Genomic DNA, 21,514 nt, shown 5'->3' with positions numbered 1-21,514 from the left:
ATTGGGTGCCTCAATAGATAATCTTCCATTAGTTAGTTAATTTATCTGCAAGGTGTGCTGAGTGTCAGGAGAGAACCTGGCTCACTGGGGCCATGAGGCAAAAGTACTAACATCTGCGCCATCATGCTATTCTAAGAAGAGGTAGAACTTGTTCTCCTCCAGCCAAGTAAGCATCGTGGCTAAGAAGATTCACTCTCCTGTGTGCACACCCTTCCTTCAATTCCTTTAAGTTTCTACATTAATGGAAACAATGAAGCAGATAACATCCTGGTTACATCACACAGAAAAGGGTCAAGTTCAATTTCTAGGAGGTTGTGTGAAGACAGTAAGTCCCACTAGAAATATTTCTGGCACTTACCCGCTAAACCTTTGCATGTACCCTAATTTCCCATGCAGTAACAACTATGGCACCCTGAGAGACGAGAAGCTATGGATCTGAAAGTCTTTGTTCATCACAACAAACAGACATCTTGGAGATCCTCTCAATAGAGTCCCACTAACTCAAAAGTACATCACATTTCTATATCTTTAATATCAAGAGTAACAGTAGGCAATTAAATACTGTTTCAATAGTTTCAATGACATATTTTACTTCAATACTTTGGATTGACAATGCTTCCTTTGAATTGTATAGCTGCAGTGGGCAACTCCTCTGAGTGTGCAAATACCTTTTCTGGGACAAACTATTCCACACAGCTGGTCTAAAAGCTCTGGCACAGAGATCTCAGACACCCAAAATTAGTGTTGTTAGGGTAAAATCTGAGTACACAAATCTCACAAATATTAATAGATCAGCTATTTGATGTGCTAAGTGATATCATTAGTCTAGTCTCCAAGCTTCCTTGACCTTGTTTACAATGGTGCAAATTACTTAAACCCATAGTTGCCTGGTTTGATGCAGGCCAATTAATATAACCCCATTGTTCTAACATTGATGATGTGTATGCAAAGGCGCATGGTCATCATTTGACAAACCGTATCTCCTAGTCTGTGGGAGAGCCTGTGACAATATTGGTTATTTGTAAAGATGTGCTTTTAACTTCAATTTACTGCTTGCAATTTACAATTTACATTAAGAACTGAGGATTGGTTCTTGCTTGAATGAATATCTTCTACATTCACATACATAACTTCAGAATACTCCCATACCCTCCTCTTGATTCTGCCTAGAAACCTATCCCAGTAAGACCAGCAATAAGGAGGATCTAATTAAATAATGTAGGAAAAATGCTCTTCATTCCAGATCCCCTCCCCTATTACTAGCCCACAATGTCCCTATGTGTATTTATGTATGCACTATCATCCCTATCTGGCCTTCTGGAAGAGTCTTGCAGAGGTGGCAATAATATATTTCATAAATTTGATCACATCCTCTTTTTGGACACATCTGTATTCTCAGTTTCAACCAATCCTTAAAATGCAGTTTTGACATTTGTGCGCTTGTTGCCTCCTTCCCTGTCAGCCCATTGCCCTTTAATCACATCCTTATCTTCGCCTCATCAATCTCCAATAGCTAAATCTATCAGCAGTGGCTATCAGTAGTTACTCTGTGGGTAGGGGTCATCAGCAAGGTTAACTCTGTTTCAGTTTCACAGGCAACAGTTCACATTCCATGGCATGACAGGATTATCAGAATCTCAGTCCATTTGATCAATCTGCAGGCGACCCGGGGGGTGGTCTCTATTAGAATAGCTGCAAGGACCTCACCCCGGTGGCACATCCTCCCAGACTGTCCTATTGATCGCTGGCCCGGCTCATTTGTGTTCACTGCACATTCAAGCCTGGGTGGCTGCTTTCAGATGTTGTGTGTCATTTCTTCTCTTTCTCAGTCCGACTTTCCATCAAGGCTGTTGAACTTGGTGCCACTCCATAACTTGGATCCCTTCCCATCTAATTTCCTCTCATCTTTTTATTCAGATCTATATAACTAATCTCCCACCTCCCAGAACCAGACTTCACTACAAAGTACTGTTACCATTATATGTTAATGCATTATTCACGTCACACTCTCTCCACGTCTTTTGCATGTGTGTTCCCATTCCTTTTCATTCACAGGTCTTTTTCAATCAGGAGTTTGATGGTCATTATTTAATCTCCCATAATGAAATTCTTAGTGGGCTGACTCATTTGGTTAGCCTTCTCTGGTTCTCTATGGTCAGCAAGAGTGAACTCGCATTTGCATTTACCAAAGACATGCAGGACTTCACTCACGTTCTACATTTGCATTCTAAGAGACAGAAATGACCTGAATCCTGGCTACTCATTCACATTTTATGAGACACATGCTGTAACTATGTCTCAACATTCCAAAAGAGCTAAAACTCAATCAGTGCTTTGACAATACCCTATATATATATATATATATATATATATATATATATATATATATTAACCTTATAGAACATTCTAAACATTCTTGTTAAGAAAGGCAATGTTTCAGATCACTCCCATGAGTTCCAGTCTCCCTCCAACACATAAATTTCAAGTTCCCAGTTTGAATATACACAAATTACCAATTTTCTAAAATGCCAATTTCTTGTAAAATGTAAAATGCCAATGTGATATCTGAATAGACACGCTCACATTTCCATCACCTCAACCAGGATTTCACATGGCCAGTGTAGAACCAGGATCCCTTCTCTCTCCAATATAAATTTCAAAGCAAGTAAGTAAATATACACGAATTTAAAAACAGATAAGACAAAACACAAATCTGTGCTTGAACTTCTTCTGAAGCTTTGCAAATAACTGAAAAATGTGGAACAACCATTTAATACACAGTATACAATATTCCAAAGAACAAAGGAAGAAAAGATGGATAGGTGGGCCCCCTTACATACACATTCACATGACTTTTAAAGAGACTGCATCTTAAAGTAAGACATCCTGCAAATTTATTTCACATCAAGTGACATGATCTTCCTCTGGAATAATTCAAGCACCTTTCTTATACAGATAACAAACACATGACAGACTTTGCTCTCTCTCTCTCTCTCTCTCTCTCTCTCTTTCTCTCTCTCTCTCACTCTCTGTCTCTCACATCCCCCTTGTAATGTTTTTGAACTCAAACCATTCATATTTTAGTAACTTTCTCTCAAAAGGTTAAATATTCAGCAAAGCATCTTAAAATACACCTTCTAGAATCTTAGACCTTAAGGCTTTGAAACAACAAATGCAGGGAATTGTTGTGCATTCATAGCAACAAAATGCTACAATCCATTTTGAGCTGTGAAAAATTCAAGAAGTCTAACATGTCTATCTGGATAATATATTTCAAATCTCACTGAAGTCCACATACACTAGTATCACAAGTATCCTTATATTCATGGTAACACAATTGGGATTTCCAGGAATAATCTTATTATATTTTCAGTTGAACAATTCTATGACATATTTTCAATTTATACTGTCATCCCATCCCAGTTAGATTGATCTTTAAATTCCCTTAATAATGTTGAGCCGTAGCAGTTACCTTTGCACATTGCATTTCCATTCAATTCTCTCATCCTCTGATAATTCCTGTAAAATTAGACAAGTTCAACCTGACGATACATAGTTCTTTCAAACTGGAATTCTCACAGGATCATTGTCAGCAAGTTTGCCTTTACATTTAATCTCCCTCAATCTTAAAGCAGCATTCTGTTTCCCATGACTGCATCATCTAACACTTCACTCAAAATTAACACTTTTGTGTTTGGACAATCCAAACCCGACTCGTTACCCTCTTACAATGCATTCTTTATAATCATTGCTACCTTATAAAATATTCTAACATTATTAAATGCTCTTAATTCATATCCTCTTGGTAAAAGCTATTGTATATTACGTTAGGCTAGTAACCAGTTGGTTAGTTTGTTCGTTATGTACCATGTCAAATAACATTGGTGATCATGGTCTTTCCATGACAATGATTGTTCTTGGCACATTTTTCTACAAAAATGTTTTACCATTGCCACATTCTGGGCAGTGTCTTTACAAGACGGGTGACCCAGCCATTATCAATGCTCTTCTGAGATTGTCTGCTGGCGGTAATGGTCACATAACCTGGACTTGGATATGCACTAGCTGCTCATAGACCATCCACCACCTCCTCCCATGCCTTCAAGTGACCCTGCTCTGGAGGGTAACTGATGCCACACATTGCCCAAGAATGACCTGCAGACTAGGGGAGGGAAGGAGCATCTTACACCTTCTTTGGTAGAAACGTTTCTCCACCCTTCCAGCCCAAGTAACCAGAAATGTTACTAGAAGTGAGGCTTTGAAAAATAACCAAACCAGGTTAAAACCCAATTGTTTCCATTTACTGTAGATTCGGCCTAATAATAGTTTGCATCAATTTTCCACACTAACATACAAAATCATTCCAATAAACATTGAACCATGTTTTGGATTAATTTTTAAAAACTGCAAGTTTTTACAAATTTTGAGACATATGCCAACCTGATTCCCTGTTACTGTACATTAATATAGTAAGGTGAAAGTAATTCATCGGGGCATTATGTGAGCTTTGTATTAATTATTTAAACACCAAAGGATAAAAGAATCAATTCTTTACTGAATCTAAGCTACATAGCCTACGGGTTATCTTTTGCTGGTTCTCAGAAAAACGTTAGAAAATAGTTTTCACATTGCTTCCAATTAGTGGTTCAATGGTTCACATTAATATCGGAGAACGTATGCAGTATACAGCCTGAAATTGTTACTCTTCACAGACATCCACGCAACAGAAAAATACCCAAAGAATGAATGACGGAAATGTCAGAAGCCCACAGCTCCCTCTCCCCACTTGCTCCAGCTAAAACACCTCCCCCCCTCACCCACCACGTAAGCAATAACAAACACCAAAGAGACCATAATCTAGAATCCATCACAAAATTATTGTCCATCCCAACGCATCAATATCTCAGACAGGCTCTCTCTCACTAGCAAGAGGGAGAGGTAACACTTCTGTAACAAATCAAGAGTAGTAACTCACTGTTTCGATGCTACAATCTGCCACGTCACTTGCTCATTATCCCCCAACTTGAGGACCAACAGATTCTCACTCACCATCAGAGGGAGAGAGAGAGAGATCTCGAATGCAGGGGTCTTCCGACGGCAGTGCACACCACCTGCTGTCTCAATATTTCAATCTCCTGTGATGCTTCAGTCAGCAACATTGCTGAGGGACCGTGTCATATATGGAGCCACACCCCGAGGTGCAGGTCATCCATGGGGCCACACCCTGAGGTGCATGTCTTCCAGGGGCCACACCCCGAGGTACATGTCATCCAGGGGCCACACCCCAAGGTGCATGTCATTCAGGGGCCGCACCCCGAGGTGCATGTTATTCAGGGCCAGCCTGGAGATATCAAAATGTGAGTCTGAGAATGAAAACCACCACCCAGAGAGAACTCTAGTTTGAGCTGCAGCTGTAGATCGTGGACTCTGACAGGACCCCAGCTACCTTGAAAAGAAAAGAGAGAGATGAGAAAAGAAGAAGAAGCTGTTTCGCAGATGAACTTGAAGGAGTAGCCTGAGTCTGCAAAAAACCCTGGCCAATTATTCAAGCTCCTCCCACTCGCACATTTTCCCACATAACCAGATGTATAAGAATTGTAGAAAATACATAACTAATAGTCTAGGCTTCATTTACACTGTTGCAATGTAGAGCATCATATAACTATATAATTATATATTATATTACATAATTATATAATATTATATCTGAAGCTCACATCAAGATGTATCTATTCCCTTTTGCCTACGTGTACTTCTCAGTGGATATCAGAAGGACTGACAATTTACATATGTAAACAACATGCTCGTCCATTCCATTGTTGTGCTGTGATGAACCATCTTCTTCAAATACTGCAGAAGTTGGTGGCTGACCCAACCACAAAAAATGGTAATCACATTCAGTCATATAAAACCCAGGAAGGCCACCTTATATATTCTTCTGACTTCCAGAAAAGAAGTCCTGCTTCAGCAGATAGAACTCGTAATTTTAGATTTAACTTTTTTTTTCTATGGCCCCACGCTTAAACTGCTTCTCTGTGGTGCTCATTCTGCTTTCAAACACTCAATCTTGCACTGGTACCTTGTATATGTGAGTGGTCACTAATTTGCATATATAAATATATTCCACATTTAGCTGAATATCTGAGTGATCAAGGTAAAGTTGTGATAATGGAAGAAACAAGGAGTTGCACCCTTTAGTTTTAGCTCTGCTAATATGTTTTTTTCCCACAAAATGGAAAGAGTAAAATATTTCCTCTTGGGAGTTCACCTGTATTTTCTTAATTTCTTTCAAAGCTGGAAGCAGATGTATCAATGTATCAGGCATATGCTCAGTCACACCAAAAAAGTACATTCCAACAATGAAATTGCAAAAGTCAAGCTTACTTTCTGGACATTTTTAATTGTTCTTTCAAGTAGTATGTAACTTTTTGCATTAATCCTAGACCTTCAATATTTACCTTATACAATCAGGATTTTATTGATATTTCTCCCAAGGTTTTAGTTAAAGAAACAAGCTGTCAGCTTCTGAAATATACATATGTATAGCACCGACTGCATTTATTAATGAATACTGCTGGGGCTCTAAATGCATGTCAGTAGCAGATGGGTTGTCTTTTTAAAAGGAAGTCTTGTAAAAGACATTAGTGGAATCACGATATTCTGCTTATAAAAGATTTGAGAGACGCTAGTTGATGGGAAGCTCAATGTGCTTCACCTTGGAATCAATTTCTACTCTGCCCTTGAAAAGTCATTACAAGAAAATTATGTCCTACTTAAGCAGACTATTGAGTAACTCTGCTTTCCGAAACTCATTTGTCCTGTCTTGAAGTATATTTTTGGAAAGATGGTACTAATCAGACTGGAAGGCTCTCCAGTCAGTCTCCCTAAAATGTGACAAATTGTCATTTTGTGCCAGAACTGCAGGATAGACAATCAGCAAAGTGAGTACTCATGTTGACTCAGCTGTAGTTTCTATCAGTCAGTCCTTGCAAATATTATATTTTGTTCCTATTGTTAACTAGTGACCATTGGAGCAAGGATGAAGATAAATCCTTTGAAATAAAAATGAAAAATATGACGTCTTTTGAAAATTGCCTAGTTGCTAATCAGTGCAAGCAAAGCTCTTAAAACTTTGTGATAAAAGGTAAACAGCTTAATTATCGGCCTGCATGAATTCTACTCAAAAGCATCAAATGTCTGATTGTGCTCCCTTTCATAGTTCTTCCCCTTTGGTTGACTTTCCATTTCAAATCACATCCTTCCATGTAGGAGACAAAATAAACAGCAATGACAAGTCAATGCCGTACTATGTAACATTAGTTCAGAGCAGAGTTAAGATGATGGAGATATTTCATGAGCACAAAGAAGGTTAAGAGAGTATCTAAATAAGGATCAAAAGGATATGAAGAGTTAACTGAGTAAGACTATTTGGATAGGGTTGGTGATGAGGAGTAACCAATTTCAAATGGTTTCTACAGGAGAGAAATTGAAAGCTGTTTGGAGTTGTGGGTGGTTGATGAATCAAATGCTTTCTGTCTGGGGCTGGTTCACACACATAATGTCCTTTAAGGAAAAACTAGAAAAAATATTTGAAAGCAGAAAGAGAGAGGGTTACTGTCAAAGCAGAATTTGTTTGTATTTCTGTGAAAAATAGTCGGTATTATTGAGATTTACAATGTAGTCATTCAGTATTGTTAACCCGATTGATTTCTCAATTATTTTTCAGAATCATGGCTAAATCAGGTATATCACTGCCTAGAATCCATACATACCTAAGCAGTGTACTTTGGGGACAGATGCTAGGATCTGGAACAAAATACTTCTGCAAATTCCTGTCTCACCCATCCTCCTCACCTCATTATTTTTGTTTCCTCCCCTTTGCACTCTCACTCAGTTGTGATGAATGGTCTTGACTTGAAAGGTTGATCGTAACTTTTGTCTCACATTGCCCATGGAGTTCTTCTGGCAGGTTGTTATTATTTCACACTAAATAGATACTATAGTGTTTTGTGCAAATCATATTCTGTGAAGTTAATGGAATGAGTTTCAAAGTCTTCTTCCTTGATCCTGTTACTGGATTGAGGATGATTTGCATCTATTCCAGTTTTGTGGGTTCCAGGATGACTGAAAAGGCCAGTGGCAACTGCAGACTCCTGGAGATGTTTGATGTTGTGTGACAAGTAAACAGTTTGTGATGTAGCCTCCTTCTGTGGACTGTACTGGGCTCCAGATACATGGTCTCCAGGTTTGATGGCTCAGTGATGCAGCTAGCAGAGCTGCAACTAGCAGCTCCAGTCAACCAAGTTCAATCCCAACCTCCGGTGATATTGGTGTGAAGTTTGTACGTTTTGTCTGTGACCACACAGTTTCTTCTGGATGCTCTGACTTTCACATCACAAAGATGTTAAGGTTGACAGGCTAATTGGCCGCTGTTACTCGTGTGACTGATAGAATCTGGTTTGATGCCACTCCCTGTAGGGGGTTAATACGTTCTCCTGTGACCGTGTGGGTTTTCTATGGGTGCTCCAGTTTCCTCCCACATTCCAAAGATGGACAGTTAGTGTTATGGTCAGTGAGATGGAAGCATGCTATATTGGTGGCAGAAGTTTGGTGACACTTTCCCAGCACAATCCTTACTGATCTGACTTGACACAAATGATGTATTTTACTGTATGTTTCGAGGTTTTCATCCACGTGAAAAAATAAATATAATCTAGAGACTAATGTCAAATTAGTTTAGGATTATTGGGAGCTTGATGGTCAGAGTGGATATGGTAGGTGAATGCTCTTGTTTCCATGATGTATGACTATGCCCATCGCAAATGGTCCTTTTCAACTCTAGGTGGTCATGGGCCTGATTCCTCACCGTGGACCTAAATACATTTTTGAAACTTCTCCTCTGTCTGGCTGGAAATTTCTTCTGTTGACAAATCTGCAAAAAGAGTGTCCTTTTTAGGAGTCTGACACCAGGCATGTGAAAGAAGTGGTCTGAACGGGCATAATTACAGCCTCAGTGTAGGAGGCAATGGATTTGAAAGGACATTGATGTTTTTAGCTTGCTTCAAGTGGTTTTGCAGGATTATGCAGATTCAGCTGATATAGTCCAGGTCTAACAAGCATATGGAAGGTATAGGTTACTGTTATCACAAATAGTATGAGGTTTGTATTAAATTGAGGCTTTGCTTTTCAGAAAAAGAAGGGCCTGTTTCAGTGCTGGAGTGCTCTATCAATCTTTCCTTTAATTGTCCAAAATACACACAGTGGCACGGAAGTTAATGGTGAATTTCATCATCAGTGTCACATCTTCCACATTAGTGGCCTCTGAGATTTGGGAAATGATCAACTTTTTTCAGAATCTCACTATGAACCTTTACTGTTGGAGGGCAGTCTTGAGCACTAAACACAGATTTATAGAGGACCTTGCAAAAGTTGACTGTAGGACCCATTTTCATCTGCTTCAGTGAACAAATTGACAATGGCTTGAAGCTCGGCCTCTAAGTATGCACAAACATGATTACCATCTGTATACTGCAGCTCAGCTACTAAGGTTGAGTGACCTTCGTTCTGAAGTGTGATTGCTTTATGTGGAATAGCTTCCCATTAATTCTGAAGATTATCTTCACTCCCATGGGAAGCTGTTTAAGGTGAGGTGCAGCATTGCAGCAAGAAAGATTGGAAAAACAGTGTTTGGGCAATGATAGAGTTTTGTTTGACAAAGCATTGACTGAACACCGTACTATATTTGAATTTCTAGATCCTGCTTCCTCTGTGAAGAATAATTTCATAAAATGTGTATGATTTTGGTCTTTTGTACACATTGTTCAATTCTACACAAATTTGATTTATACTTGGTGTTGGAATAGACTGATGTGGAACTCCAAAGTGATGCTCAGAATTTCAGCCAACATACCTCATTTAATTTTGAACAAGTAATATGCTGTACAGACAAAAGTAAAAAAGAATAGCTGGTTCACTCAACAAACAAGAGAAAATCTGCAGGTCACACAAAATGCTGGTGGAACGCAACAGGTCAGGCAGCATCTATAGGGAGAAGCGTTGTTGACGTCTCGACCCGAAATGTCGACAACGCTTCTCCCTATAGATGCTGCCTGACCTGCTGCGTTCCACCAGCATTTTGTGTGTATTGCTTGAATTTCAGCATCTGCAGATTTCCTCGTGTTTGCCTTTTAAAATCTGCAGATGCTGGTTCACTCAAGATTATTTCTTACAATATTTTTCTTTATCAATAAATGTTTACCAAATACTAATGACCATATGACTATTCCAGGATAGTCGTCACTGTTAAACAACAGAACATTTTCCTTCTCAGATTTAACAAAGGATAACACATATCTGTTTATGACAGACAGTGACATTGGTTGTGAAGTGTCACTTGATCTTGTAAAATTTAACAATTATTATTTAGAGTCCCGGTTTGATTATGAATCTCAGATACAAGGTATGAAGAAGACCTCAAAACTATTTAGCACAAGTGTTACATTTTGCATCAAGCTACATTCTTTACAGTGTGTGATAGTGGTAAGGAAGGTAAATGCTATGTTAGCACTCATTTCGAGAGGACTAGAATATTAAAAAAAGATTTAATGCAGAAGGCATTGGTCAGACTGCACTTGGAGTATTGTGAGTAGTTTTGGGTCTCTTATATAAGAAAGGGCATGCTGGCATTGGAGAGGGTCCAGATGAGGTTCACGAGAATGATCCAGACAAAGAATGGGTTAACATATGATGTGCATTGGATGGCTCAGGGCCTGTACCCCCTGGAATTTAGCAAAATGATTGAAATTTATCAAATATTGAAAAACCTAGATGGAGTGGACCTGGAGAGGATGTTTCCTAAGGTGAGGAACTCTAGGAACACAGGGCACAGCCCCAGAATAGAAGGACTTCGCTTTAGAACAGTAATGAGGAGGAGTTTCTTTAGTCAGAGAGTAGTGAATCTGTGGAATTTATTATCTCAAATGGCTGTGGAGGCCAAGTCCTTGGGTATATTTAAAGCAGAGGTTGATATGCTCTTGATTAGTAAGGGTGTCAAGGGTTATGGGGAGAAGGCAGGAGAATGGGTTATGAAGGATAATAAATCAAGACCCACTGGGCTGAATAACCTCATTCTGCTCCTATGCCTGAATTTTCTTATGGCATAAATGATGTAAATGCTTGACAATGGGTGTGACACATAAACAAAATAAACTTTAGCAAATCTTTAAGTGCCAACTATAGATGAAGCTTACAGTAGTTAGGAGTTTAATGTAAAATGGAGTAAAGCATAGTCCAAACTCAGGCTGGTCAAGAGTCACACCTTAACGTAATCATGAGTGTTGCAAGCTGCGAGAAACTAGAGAAGGGTACTTTTTTCTTGGCCAGAGGAAAGGGAAAACTACTGCTACAGCAAAGTGAATTGCGGTCAGTGTTTGGCTAGGGATGACACCAAGGATATTGATGACAATTGTGCATTAATGCGGAAAGTGATTTCATGACAAAACCAAGTTATGAAAGGTGAGAAGAGGCACCCGCATTCAACCGCATACTGTTCAGTATATCAAACTTCCACACTCCCTCCACCTAATCGATTGCATCTTTTCTTGCTCTTTCCATTAAAAGCACATTATTCCTTTTATTGTGCACTCCCTTCCTTTTCCTCCTAATCATGTGATTTCGTAACCCACCTTTTTGCTTCCAAATTGACTGCACTGCCTGGATGAACGTAGTCACTCAGAACGCTGAGGAGCAAGAGAGACTGCAAAAAGGAGAAGTGATGCAGAGATGAACCTTCACTGGTTTCAATCACAGAGCAAGAGAGACATTAATCACCGGTCAATGCGATTATTGCCATACCTGACCATAAGGGTGACAGAAAATAGGCCTAATAATCATGTTGCATCAAAATTTTAAAAATCCCAGATTTACATCAGTCATTGGATAATGATTGGATTGATAATGCAATTTTTGCCATTCATATATTTAATATTCATGTCACATGTCACAAAAACCATCATATGACTTACTAAACAACCAATCATCAGGGAAACAGATTCGTTCTGAGGATCTGCTGTCACTAAGTGTGGCAGCTCGGATCCTTGCATGTAGTTGAGACCAGTTTAGGCAAATACTTAGAATTTCATCTGGTGACTCACACTACACAACTGAGAAAGAGCAAGCAGTGGTGGGAAGGACAGCTGGGGAGAGTTAGTAGCAGAGTGTGCAGACCTTTTTGACTTGTGCTGTGCCAGACAAAAATGCTGCACAGAGGATAATTTCTCTGAGACAGAAGAACATTTATGAGATATTGGTTAGCCTTCCATGTGCACTGTAGAATGTTTCTCTTCCCTGGAGGGAGTGGCTGGCTCCATTGAAAATCAATTGTCAAAGTCAAAGATGAATTTATTGTCAAATGCTCAAGTATATATCAGGGGTGATTGATTAGTTCGGGGCCTAAGGTAGAAGGAGTCAATCTTAGAAAACCTAGCACATTTATTTTTCAACATAGTTCCCTCCTACATTTACACATTTAGTCCAGCGGTCGTGGAGCATTCGGATCTTGGACCTCCAGAAAGTGACCACAGCAGGGGTGATTGAAAAGTTTGTGGCCTAAGGTAGAAGGAGATGAGTTATACCGCTCTCGGTACATTCACTTGCAGTTCAACTCTTTGAGTGATTATGCAGAAAGTTTGAAGTTAATAACTCATCGGGGTGATTGATAAGTTTGTGGCCTAAGGTAGAAGGAGATGAGTTATTAACTTCAAACTTTCTGCATAATCACTCAAAGAGTTGAACTGAAAGTGAATGTACCGAGAGCTGTATAACTCATCTCCTTCTACCTTAGGCCACAAACTTTTCAATTACCCATCTGTGGACACTTTCTGGAGGTCCAAGATCCGAATGCTCCAGGACCGCTGGACTAAGTGTGTAAATGTAGGAGGGAACTATGTTGAAAAATAAATGTGCTAGGTTTTCAAAAATTGACTCCTTCTACCTTAGGCCACAAACTTATCAATCACCCCTCGTATTTGCATAGGAGCAGTGAAAAATTTACTTACAAAAAAAAGTGAATTTTAGTGCAAAAAGATCAAATTAGTAAAAGCGTTGTGAACTTTAGTGATTATGGTTATTTATTTATTCATTGAGATGCAGAATGGAATAGGCCCTTACCACCCTTCGAGACATGCCACCCTTCGAGACATGCCACCCAGCAATTGCCCTAATTTAATCTGAGCATAATGTCGGGATAATTTAGAATGACCAACTAACCTACCGACCAGTTTGTCTTTGGACTGTGGGGGTATACCAGAGTTTCTGGAAGGAACTCACAAGGTCATGGGGAGAATGGATAATCTCTTTACAGGCAGCAGCGGGAATTGAACCCCGGTCACTTGTACTGTAAAGCGTTGCACTATGCTACCATTTTGTAAGTTGGTTCAACAACACAATGATTGAATGGAAGTAGAAGTTCTTGAACAGGTGTATGACTTCAGATTTTTGATTGCAACAATCAAGTAAGTCGATGTCCATCCCTGACTTCTGACATATCTAATAGGCTGATGTCACCGATAAGTACCAAGCTGGTCTCCAACCGAGTGGAAGGACTGGAGAAAATCAGGCCTGTGAATGAGCTGATAGGGAAAAAAAAGAGATGTGAAAATGGAATGAATTGATCACAAATCCTATCTGCCTATCCATCCCACTCCTATTGGAGAATGTTGTCAAAGAGATAACCAGGCCAAGATATCCTCTGAGAGTACCACTAATTAAACTATCATATTCCAAATGATAAAACACAGGAAATTATGATCAAAATCTCAAAATAATGAATTATTCTGTCCTGACTCAATGAAACAAAAATTAAATAATTTCCTGGCAGATATCTGAAATTAAGACATGTCATTTCTCCTTGATGTAACCAATATCTCAGTACTTTATACATATACATTCAACACATGAAGCTATAATTATTTGGATTGATTCTCTACATATATTGCACTGTTTCAGTTGTAAAGACTTGGAAAATGATTCTCAGCATAAAAATGTACCGGAAATATACCCAAATTCAGAAATAACTATTTCCGTCTTATTTTGGCACTTTCGGGAAATTTGATTGTTACACTTACTGAAATGAGTGACAGTGGACTTTCTGATTTGTTTTCTCCATCAAATCACTTCATTACATTTACCATTTCACCTTTGGGTGAAATTAAGCCATGATATCTCAGGAATGATTGGGTTCTTGGGTACTCCAGAAACAACTGAATCTTCACAGGCCACCGCTCAGTTGTAACACAGCTAAGTGCTCCATAATTATATTTTATTCATTAGTTCTCCAGTTCTCAACATCTTTCATCCTCTGGCCTATGTATCAGCCAGTCTATCCCAAGTCCTTCCAGACACCCAAGGACCACACAACAATCCCAGTACTACCATCTAACCCCAAATAAATTGCCAACCCTTATCCTTAGGTGCTGAATGAGATCAGCTTAATGCAATCTCTCCACCATCTCATTAGGTACTGTTAGAGTTCTAGAAAATCACAAGGTTGCTAGGAAGGAGCTGAAGAATGAAATTAGGGAGCCATAAGGAGTCATGAGAGGGGCTTGGTGACCAGGATTAAGGAAAACAAGGCATTCTACAAGTATGTGAAGAGTAAGAAGATGAGCTGTGTGAGAATAGGACAAGTTAGTGGAAACATGTGCATGGATTTGGAGGAGGTAGCGAAGGTAATTAATGAATACTTCGCTTTAGTATTGTACAGGGAAAAAGAACTTGGCAATTGTGGGGATGACTTACAGTGGACTGAAATGCTTGAGCATATAGACATTAAGAAAGAGGATGTGCTGGAGCTTTTGAAAAGCATTAAGTTAGATAAGTCACCGGAACCGGATGAGATGTACTCCAGGCTACTGTGGGAAGCGAGGGAGGAGATTGCTGAGTGTCCAGCGAAGATCTTTGCATCATCAATAGGAACAGGAGAAGAACCGGAGGATTGGAGGGTTGCAAATGTTCCCTTTTCAAGAAAGGGAGTAGAGATAACCCAGGAAATTAAAGACCAGTGAGCCTGATTTCAATGGTGGACAAGTTGTTGGAGAAGATCCTGAGAGGCAGGATTTATGAGCATTTGGAGAGACATAATCTGATTAGGGATAATCAGCATGGCTTTGTCAAGGGCAGGTCGTGTCTTATGAGCCTGATTGAATTCTTTGAGGAAGTAACAAAACACAGGGTAGAGCAGTAGATGCAGTGTATATGGATTTCAGCAAGATATTTGATAAGGTTTCCCATGTAAGTCTCCTTCAGAAAGTAAGGAGGCATGGGATCCAAGGAGTCCTTGCTTTGTGGATCCGGAATTGGCTTGCCCATAGAAGGCAAATGATGGTTGTAGATGGTTTGTACTCTGCATGGAGGTTAGTGACCAGTGGTGTTCCACAGGGATCTGTCCTGGGATCCCTCCTCTTTGTGATTTTTATAAATGACCTGGGTGAAGAAGTAAAAGGATTGGTTCATAAGTTTGCTGATGACAAAAATGTTGGAGGTGGTATGGATAGTCTGGAGGGTTGTCAGAGGTTACAGCGGGACATTGATAGGATGCAGAACTCGGCTGAGAAGTGGCAGATGGAGTTCAACCCAGATAAGTGTGAGGTGGTTCATTTTGGTAGGTCCAATTTGAAGACAGAAGATAATATAAATGGTAAGATTCTAGGTAGTGTGGAGGATCTGAGAGATCTTGGGATCCGTGTCAATTGGACACTCAAAGCTGCTGCGCAGGTTGACAATGTTGTTAAGAGGGCGTACAGTGTGTTAGCATTCATCAACCATGGGATTGAGTTCAAGAGCCGACAGGTAATGTTACAGCTATATAGGACCCTGGTCAGACTCCACTTGGAGTACTGTGCTCTGTTCTGGTTACCTCTCTACAGGAAGGATGTGAATACTATAGAGAGAGTGCAGAGGAGATTTACAAGGATGTTGCCTGGATTGGAAGGTGTACCTTATGAGAATAGGTTGAGTGTACTTGGCCTTTTCTCTTTGGAGTGTCGGAGGATGAGAGGTAACCTGATAGAGGTATATAAGATGATGAGGGGCATTGATCGTGTGGATAGCCAGAGGCTTTTTCCCGTGGCTGAAATGGCTAACACAAGGGGGTATAGTTTTAAAGTGCTTGGAAATAGGTGCCAAGGGGATGTCAGGGGTAAGTTTTTCACACAGAGGGTGGTGAGTACATTGAATGCACTGCCAGTGGCCGTGGTGGAAGCTGATACAATAGGGTCTTTTAAGAGCCTGTTAGGTGCATACATGGAGCTCAGGGAAATTGAGGGCTATGCCGTAGGGAAATTCTAGGCAGTTTCTAGGGTCGGTTACATGGTTGGCACAACATTGTTGACTGAACGGCCTGTAATGTGGTGTAAATTTCTAGGTTCATTACTTCCCGCCCTCCTGACTTATCTGATGATGTGATCATCCACACAGCCCATCCTCATAAGACATAGGAGCAGAATTAAGCCATTCATTCCATCAAGTCTGCTCCACCATTCCATCATGGCTGATCCCAGATCCCACTCAACCCCATCCACCTGCCATCTCGTCATATCCTTTGATGCCCTGACCGATCAGAAAACGATCAACTTCCGCTTTAAATATACCCACAGACTTGGCCTCCACTGCAGTCTTTGGCAGAGTATCTCAAAGATTCACTACTCCCTGGCTAAAAAATTCCTCCCCGGCTCTGTTCTAAAAGGTTGCCCCTTAATTTTGAGGCTGTGCCCTCTAGTTCTGGATACCTCCACCACAGAAAACATCCTCTCCACATCCTCCCTATTTACTCCTTTCAACTGAGATGCCCCCCATATTCTTCTAAATTCTAGTGAGTACAGGGCCAAAGCTGCCAAATGCTTTTCATATGTTAACCCCTTCATTCCTGAAATCGTCCTCATGAACCTCCTCTGGACTGTCTCCAATGACAACACATCCTTTCTGAGAAGTGGGACACAAATCTGTTGACAATACAGTACAGACTGTCTTTCCCCATAATCACCATTCTCCCATGCTACTTCCTCAAATTCCCCAACCACCCCACCAAACTAGGTCTCAGCAAACATTGCATTCCCCTCTTAGTTTGGGAACTCACTATCTGCACTGTTTTTCTACACAAGTTAAGGTAGGTTTTAGTCCTTAGTGAGGTCCATACAGCAGACCAATCATTCTGCATGCTACACACATTAGTGTTTACAGTGAAAGTTTCTCGCACATAAGCTTTAACATGCTATATGTTAAATAAACACAATTTTTTATTTCAAAGTTTAAGTTCAAAATAAATTTTGTATCAACATGTATACAGTATGTCTCCTTATACAACCTTGAGATAAATGTTCTTGCAGGCATTAATAGGAAAATGAAGAAATACTATTGAATCAATTTAAAAATTCCTCCTTGTATCAAAAGAAGATCACCAGATTTGGAAGAAAAGTTAGTCTCAAGTTCCCTTGCTGTGCTGCAACTCACTGTCTGCACAGTTTTTATACCCAAGCTAAGGCAGGTTTTCAGTTGTACAAAATCTCCAAAAGAGTTCAACAGCAGCATCCTACTATTGCATCCAGTGTAAACATTATTCTGAGTTATCCCAGGAATTGGAAATGGTGCTTATATAATTTGTTCATTGAATAATGAGATGACTTTCACTGAGAAATATAAAGTTCAGAACTTACCTTTTTCCTCTTTCATTCCTAAATCACCCATTCTGAACCAGTAATGAAAAATTAAGTTGACCCTCCAATGAAATAAACCTGGCAAATTAAACTGCAGCTTTCTGAACTGTGCCAGTGACACTGTAATTTGGCAGTAAATGATAATCAATTAATTTTTACTTCATAAATCATAAATTATTATGATAATTTACTTTCCTATGTAAATGATGATTATTATTACTTTAATATGTAAAGTATAGCATTGGAAGCTAAATTAAAATGATACCTGTCACTCTGCCTTGTAAAATATGTGCGCCTTTATCATCATACTGTTCATTAGTTTGTTCATTATGTGCCATGTTGTATGACGTGGACGATCATGATCTTTCCATGGACCATGGTTGTTCTTTGCAAATTTGTCTACAAAAGTGGTTTACCATTACCGTTTTCTGGGCAGTGCCTTTACAAGTCAGGTGACCCCAGCCATTACCAATACTGTTCAGAGATTATCTGCCTGGCATCAGTGGTCACACAACCAGGAATTGTGATGTACACCCTCATGCTGCTCATACAGCCGTCCACCACCTGCTCCCATGGCTTCACGTGACCTTGATTGGGAAGATGAGTAGATGCTGCACCTTGCCCAAGGGTGACCTACAGGCTAGCAGAGGGACGAAGTGCTTTATACTTCCTTTGGCAGAGATGTATCTTCACCCTGACATCGGCCATCTTATCCTACCCTTTCTAAGTGCCAGCTGGCTGTGGATAGTCTGTATTGAGCTTATAAATAAAGGGAATTGGTTCACATGACATACTTGATGCTACTTTAGCCACTTGGCTTTCACAATACAAATGCAGACACTGTCAGTGAAATAAATAGATCATTCTACAGCTCAGTGAAATGGGAAATTTATGTCAAATATCAATATTGTAGCAATTCCTTTGAAACTATCTTCTTCCCCTGAGGTTTAAATATAAGTATTGCATCTCCTGCAACTGGATTCTGCCATCAGCTCTATGCATTGGGTATAGACAATGCTGTGCTCCTAGTTGTAGAGAGGTACTGCAGAGAATGAAAGCCCTCAGGCCACTGGGTTCACACTAACTATCAGCCACACATTTATATTCATTCTATATTAGTGCCACTTCTATTCGCAACAATTCACCTGCACAACATCCAGTTTTCGTAGCAACCTGCACGTCTTTGGGCTCTGGGAAGAAGGTAGAGCACCTGGACAAAACACCGGCTGTCACAGGAAGAACATGCAGGCTGCACACAGACAGCAGCCGAGGTCAGTATTGAACCTGAGCCTCACGTGTTGTAGGGCTGCAGCTCCACTAGCTATACAATTCTGCCAGCACTGTCTCATGCTGCAGGTTGGAACACGCACCTGGCGGCTAAACTCCAAGTCATCATTAACTCCTTCACTGAATTGTACACACAGTAAAGGCAGACATAAGTGGCAAAATTCGCCACTGCTTCTCCTGCACCAAAACAGCTTCTTGGGGGGAAAATGCTCAGAAGCTAGAATATTAAACCAAGCTTTTGAGCATCAAGCCAATGATTGACTGAACGTTGGTGACCACACCCTCCTGAATCTGTTTGAACATGGATAACCTACAATGGTCTCCTTAAAGTATTAAAGAATGCCCATTAACATTATCTCATAAAATAGTCTAAATGCAAAGTCAAAGTCAAGTCATGTGTGCAAAAGACACGTATGTGCAGATGCAACAAAAAACTTACTTGCCGCAGCATTACAGGCCTATAGCACCATATAAGCAGCATCCATATGAAAACAAAATGTAAATTAGACAATTTTACAAGAATACTATTAAAACAAAAATAGCTTATTTTATTGCAAGTGATCAAAGTCATCATAGTGATTAGGGTTGGTTCATAAACTGAATGGTTGACGGGAAGTAGCTGGTCTTAAGACTGAAGTCCTACACCACCAGGATGATGTACATCTTGCCTGATGGTAGCTGTAAAAAGATGGATGACCTGTATGGTAGGGATGTTTGATGATAAATGATGCCTTCTTGAGGCAGCAACTCCTATAGGTCTACTAATAGTGGAGTCAGATGTACGCATAATGTACTGGACAGAGTGCACAACGCCCTGCAGCTCCTTACACTCCTGTGCACTCAAATCTGAATCGGCATCGGAGTCCTCTGCCATGCCGACATACACAACGTTGAGATAATGGTTATGGTCAACCATGGGCCAAGTCACCCCAAGCCCGGCACTCAATTCTAATCTCCATTGTGGAAAGTGGTTTCCAGGGAGGCAGTGAAAATGTTTCAGTGGAAATCTGAAAGATTTCTGAAAACTGCAATAGTTTCACCAACTCATGGGAAATCCTGGCCTATAACTAGTAATCTGTTGTCTCCAGAAAGGAGGACTTTGTCCATAAGGAGGAGATAGCTCAGAGGCAGGACTACTCTGGTAGATCCATTTCTCAGCATATTCTTGCCTCACAGAACTTCTCATTTACTTAGACTTCATTATTTTACCATGACCAATCCTCCATCACCATCTATTCTCTAGTGGAATACTTTCTTGCATTAAACAACTTTTAAAATCATTCACCATAACCAAATGAAAGATGTACCAATGGGACGCCAAGTCCAGTTCATATCTGTCTCTTTGTTGGATATGTAGAATAGCCTTTGTCACATTTTTCCTCATGGTATCACTCTCACATCATTTCCTAGTTGACTCTTTATTGATCCATCTCATACATCATCAGAATTAATCATTACAAAACACTCCTCTTACTGTATATTATTAACCTTAATATCAAAGCTTCAATGAGACCCAAAGGAATGGTACAAAGTTGTGAAACTGGGACTCCCCTGTGCTTCAGGAACAAAATCTGTCACCTGCACATTTAGTATGTACCCACATAATACAGAACTGTCAAGGATAAGATTGCTTTTAATGGTTTCAAAGGTACATATAATGTCAGAAAAATCTATACAATATACATCCTTAAATGTTTTTTCTTCGCAATCATCCACGTAAACAGAGGAGTGCCCCCAAAGAATGAATGACAGTTAAGTGTTAGAACCCTGAAGTTTAATGACTTGGTAGCAGGGGTGTAGGGGATTGGGTCAACATTGGTCATGTTAGTGCAGCCTGAAACATTTGGCAAAATATGTCAGATGTAACCAAAGTCAGTAATTGTTGGTGAATCTGTGGAATTCATTAACGGCAATGTCACTGGGTATACGTAAAGCGGAGGCTGATAGGTTCTTAGTTCATAAGAGTGTCAAAGGTTACAGGGAGAAGTCGGGAGACTGGAGTTGAGAGGAATAATATATCAACCATGATAGAATTGCAGAGCAGACTCAATGGTCCGAATGGCCTAATTCTACTCCTATGTCTTATGGTCCAATTGCACTCTGGATCTTTAATTGTTTAAAAGAAATTGTCTTGAAAATTATTGGTCAAGTAATTAAAACCCATTTCCTTGATTTTAAAAATATAATTTTGAAAAGATTTAATTCACAATTAACAGCAAACACTTTTAAAATTTGGCACAGACTGAATAGGGGTAAAGTCAGCTTTCTGATTTACATATCTCAGGTAATTACTTGTGATTACTTTAGACTTGAATACTAAAGATTTATTTATTTGTTGATTTATTAGAATCCAGAGTGGAAAAGTCCCTTCCAGCCCTTTGCGACACGCCACCGAACATCCTGTGATTTAACCCTAACGTACTCACAGGATAATTTAAAATGGCGAATTAACTTACTAAGTGACACATCTTTGGACTGTGGGAGGGAACTGGAACACCTGGAGATAATCCACGTTCTAT

General features: G+C 39.9%; 1 protein-coding gene across 2 annotated transcripts in view; it reads left to right on the top strand.

Annotated features, from left to right (window-relative positions):
• LOC140737730 (GTP-binding protein Rit2-like) overlaps positions 1 to 21,514 on the top strand; it is a 324,036-nt gene that overhangs the window by 299,681 nt on the left and 2,841 nt on the right. The gene's annotated exons all lie outside the window — the stretch shown is intronic.

This window comes from Hemitrygon akajei, chromosome 13, assembly GCF_048418815.1.
Source record: "Hemitrygon akajei chromosome 13, sHemAka1.3, whole genome shotgun sequence".
NCBI classification, from domain to species: Eukaryota; Metazoa; Chordata; class Chondrichthyes; order Myliobatiformes; family Dasyatidae; genus Hemitrygon; species Hemitrygon akajei.
This window is presented reverse-complemented; position numbering and strand designations above follow the sequence as displayed.